At 39.9% G+C, this 5102-nt stretch overlaps 1 pseudogene; it reads left to right on the top strand.

The window, feature by feature from the left end:
- Positions 1-223: 223 nt before the first annotated feature.
- On the top strand, positions 224-4714 carry LOC116546484 (annotated as a pseudogene).
- The last annotated feature ends 388 nt before the right edge of the window (positions 4715-5102 follow it).

Genomic DNA, 5102 nt, shown 5'->3' with positions numbered 1-5102 from the left:
TCACCATTCTAACTGGTGTGAGATGGTATCTCAATGTGGTTTTGATTTGCATTTCTCTAATGACCAGTGATGATGAGCATTTTTTCATATGTTTTTTGGCCTCATGTATATCTTCTTTTGAAAACTGTCTGTTCATATCCTTTGCCCACTTTTGGATGGGGTTGTTTTTTTCCTGTAAATCTGTTTTAGTTCTCTGTAGATTCTGGTTAGCCCTTTGTCAGATGGGTAGATCACGGATATCACTCTGGTTCTGTGTCTTAACTCAGTGGGAGCTGCACTCTGGAGAAGCTTCCTTTCGGCCATCTTGGTGCCCCCAAAGGAAGGTCTTTTTAACTCATCATAGTGTTTGTAAAGAATGAAAAATAAATGAAGCAAAGGTCAGAATGAATTCGTGGGTTCTGTGAGGTGGAAGCAGTCCTGGGTATATAACCTACAAAATCCATGTCCCTCCAGGCCTATGTGGATCTCTGGGCGCAGATGATCAGGGTTGAGTATAGGAAGCTGCATCCAGTTCTCCATAAGGAAGAAAAACAACATTTAGAGAGACTGTACAAGGAACACCAAGGGTATTTCCGCAACTCCAGAGAAGTTGCATCAACATGTATCAAAAGAAGAGACACTTGAAAGAAATGTATCAGGAACTATTGGAAATGAGTCATAAACCAGATGTGGAGCTGCTCCAGGTAAGAACTGAGGATGTCCCTTGAGACACTTTGTATTAGCTGACATTTTCATCTTTGCCTTTCATAGGGTACCAAAGACATACTTCTTCATCTCCTGCATTGATGGTGAGAGACATTCCCACCTGGTTATAAAGATAAACGACAACTCCTAACCGAATTACAGAAACAAAGCTTTATGGAACTGTGCAAATAGATCTCCCTAGAACATTTTCCACCTCAAAATTTCTTCTCCAGTTCATTTCATTAAAATTCTGGAAGAAAAACATGTCATGTGAAATTTTGTCTCCATTGGAGACAAAATGTGAAGTTTTGTCTCCATTGGATAATACATAGAAATTATGGAGAAACTAACATTTCCTTCTTCCTTTTTTTGGGCAGTCCTAAGTTTGAAAAGCCCTTGATTTGAGCCACATTACCCTTCAGGGACTAGCCCTGAAAAAGACCGCATTATAGACAGCTGCAGCAATGCACAATCACTACTCACACCTTTCTCTCACTCAAATCCAGGGTCCTGAATTTATCAGAAATAGATTCTGTCAATTGGTCTTACTGGTATAAATGTTAAAGATGAGAATACATTTTAAAAGAGCTGCAGTGACAGTATGTGGTACTTCTAAAGTTTTCAAAACCTAAAGACTAGATGGAAAGAATAACAACTTGTTTGTTCATTTGTTTGCTTGTTTTGAGACAGAGTGTTCTGTCACCCAGTCTGAAGTGCAGTGGCTCAATCTCAACTCACTGCAACCTTTACCTCCTGTGTTCAAGAGATTCTCCTTCCACACCCTCCCCATTAGCTGGGACTACAGGTGTGTACCATGACACCCAGCTATTTTTTTTTCTTTTTGTATTTTTGGTAGAGATGGGGTTTTGGCATGTTGGCCAGGCTAGTCTGGAACTCCTGACCTCAGGTGATCCATTCACCTTGGCCTCCCAAAGTGCTGAAAATACAGATATGAGCCACTACACCATCCAGAATAACAACTTTCTAAAGAAGTATTTTTTCTCTCTCTCTTTACAGGATTTGGGAGACATCGTGGCAAGGTATGTTTTTGGCCATCATTGCAAGCTGAAACACAAGGCATGCTATGAAAAACATCAAGCTGTTTCAACAAAGTGAAAACATAATTTGTTAACAACATAATGTGTGTGATTGTGTGTGTATTTGTGTGTATCCAAGTGTTTGTGTGTTATGTTGAATATGCCTTCTTATGCCCTCTCTCAGATTTTAATAGTTTCTTACTTTCCCAACTGACTCAGAGGGTAATGATTTGGAGAGTTCAATGAAGAAGTTACTAGGATATAGTTGCCTAATTTTAAGATTCAGAATCATAATTAGAGACAAATAAATTATTTGGTGGCAGATAGGGAGAGAGGCAATTATCTTTCAGTGGCAGTAGTTTAGAAATGGAGTAAATCCGGTGGCTCAAGCCTGTAATCCCAGCACTTTGGGAGGCCGAGGCGGGTGGATCACGAGGTCAACAGATCGAGACCATCCTGGTCAACATGGTGAAACCCCATCTCTACTAAAAATACAAAAAATTAGCTGTGCATGGCGGTGCGTGCCTGTAATCCCAGCTACTCAGGAGGCTGAGGCAGGAGAATTGCCTGAACCCAGGAGGCGGAGGTTGCGGTGAGCCGAGATCGCGCCATTGCACTCCAGCCTGGGTAACAAGAGTGAAACTCTGTCTCAAAAAGAAAAAAAAAAAAAAAAGAAAGATTCCCTAAGAGACCCACAATCCATCCTAGGATTGTGGATTTACATTACAATATCAGAAGTGGGTTTGAATGAAGCATTTCCTGTTGGAATCTATTTCTTAAACACAGACACCAGAAAGGTTAACCAACTGCACCTGCTTCCTTGCAGGAGTGAGTCCATGCTGCTGTGCATGCCCCAGCCTGTGAATCCAGCGCTCACTGCAGGGCCCATCATTGGACTGGTGCACAGGCTCAACCGCTCCCGAGGTGAGTGTCGCCCCCTTGCTGGGATGAACATGTAATGTCTTCAAGCATGGTTTCTATGGGCAGTTTTCCTGGTGTAATGATCTTTCATCTGGAAGAAAATAGTCTGTGAATAAGTCTTTATAGTTTCACTATCATCAAACAAATAAATAAAAGCTGATGAAACATAATAAGGATCAGCCATATAACAAATTACTTAGAAAAAAATAAAACATGCAAAATGGCTCCTTAGCACTTAGAAACATTCTCTGACACAATTTCATGTATACAAGTATTACATGAGGTACACAGAACTGTGTTAATTGAGGACATTTCAACTTCAAATTAAGTGCTGTTAATGATTGTGATTTGGGTGATAGTGTTTATTTTTAAGTACATTTCAGAAGAAGTTTCATAGTATTTGTAATTTTAATCATGTGCATTTTAATCAACCAAAACATACATGAGTGACTTAAATAACAATGCAAATCTGAGGATCTGTGAACAATAGGAAAGTGATGTGGTGGCTGATGAGTCCTTAGATAGAACTCTAGGATAGATCATGATCAATCAGGCAGATAAAAGAAGTCTGTGCCAAAATCCAGCATGAAAGTCAGATAATTCTTGCAAGGAATCTGCACTTTTCAGAAAATGGATTCAGATTCTCTCTAAGTATGAATTTGCTAGCTTAAGGGGCAGGTCGTATTTCTGGCAAAGTGATAACTTATTTAGGTGTAAGAATGGCTCCCCACCTCATCTCCTGTCCCCAGCCTCCTGCTCTGCCCTGACAGAGAAGAGGCAATGGACTTAAATTTTATTGCTACGGACTTGGCTGCAGTGCAAGAGCTTCCAGTTTTTCAGCTCTTATGAAAAGTAGCTGACTAGACATAGGCATGGCTATCCTCCCCTTCATATTTTTTAGTTTATAGAAGTTGTGGTCATTGTAGTTTAGCCATGTACTTGTGCAGATTTCCTAACACCCTCTGATTTCAATATTTTTCCAGACAAAAGTTGCCTTTTAATCTTGACTTGTGTTTTCTAGTGACAGTCTCTTTCTTATCTGAACATAAGAATGTATAAACTGCTTTTCACTGGAACAATCTCTTCTTTCTACAGTGGAAATTTCCTTCAATTATGAAGTAAGCAATCACAATATCAGCCTGTTTGAGGATGTGAGAAGTTGGATGTTTAGACCTGAACAGAAAGGTGGATCTTTGGATTCTGACAGACCTGACTATTTTGCTGCATGGGGAGCCCAGGGCTTCTCCTCTGGGAAACACTACTGGGAGCTGGATGTGGACAACTCTTGGGACTGGGCTGTGGGCGTCTGTAAGGACTCCTGGACAAGGAAGAATGGCACCATGATTACATCTGAGGACATATTTCTTCTTTTATGTGTGCAGGTGGATCATCATTTCTGTCTCTTGACCAGCTCTCCAATGCTTCCTCACTATGTAGAGAAACCTCTGGGCCAGGTTGGTGTGTTTCTGGATTTTGAAAGTGGACGGGTGATTTTTCTGAATGTAACCAAGAATTCCCTCATATGGCGATACCTGGCTGGCTCCTTAAATTTCCCTGTCAGGCCTTTCTTTTACACTGTCCACAGATGATCAGGATGAAAAAAGCTGACTGTTTGGGAACTGCATGTGCAAGGGAGCCCTTCACTGTTGAAGCAAAGGAATCATGCTGTTCAGGCTTTCTTTCTGTTTTAGTGTCACCTCACTTTATTACAGTTAAATAAAAAAATATGTAAAATGAAAAATATTTTTGTACACTTTCTTACAATTAAAATAATCTCTGGTGGCTCATTACCTAAAATGTATATTGTGATTTTCAACTGCTTTGTGAATTTATTGGATGGAATTCTGGAAGTATGTGGGTGTGTGATTCCAGCTGAATGATTTCATGCAGGAACAGAATTTGCACATCATGGACAGACAGGATTCTGTACAATGCATTTGCAAGTGTGAGAGCTCCCTCCTATTGATACAGTAAATTCTACATCTCATCACTTTAGGGGGAAAATTTATTTTACACCTAAATTTTCACTGAATCTTTGGGCAAAAGTAGGGATTTAACAGTCATATGTTCTATGGTGACAAAAATATATTCTGAGAAATTATTAAGTAATTTTTACACTGTGTGAACATCAGAGTGAACTTACAAACACCTAGATAGAATAGCCATGTATAGACATGGGCCAAATGGTGCAGCCTATTGCTTCTCTGAGAACTTGCTAGCAATGCCCGAGGAAGAACCCAAAGGGTTTAACCCACATTGATTTCTGTAGCTGTTTAATAAAGCAAACAGCATCACCCAGGGAAAAATAGACAGATAAGCAGACTTCTTTAAAATGTGTTTAGACTTGCAGTTCACACAGATTGTGAATTCTCACTGATAACTAGACCTGTGACATAATCATCACCTCATACTACAGTGGAAACATATTAGTATCAGGGAAAAAAAAAAAGAAAACCAGAA

The sequence above is a fragment of the Sapajus apella genome, unplaced genomic scaffold (genome assembly GCF_009761245.1).
Source record: "Sapajus apella isolate SASKATOON/1434 unplaced genomic scaffold, GSC_monkey_1.0 scaffold957, whole genome shotgun sequence".
Classification (NCBI taxonomy): domain Eukaryota; kingdom Metazoa; phylum Chordata; class Mammalia; order Primates; family Cebidae; genus Sapajus; species Sapajus apella.
The sequence above is the reverse complement of the archived record's forward strand: the minus strand, read 5'-3'. Positions and strand labels throughout refer to the sequence as shown.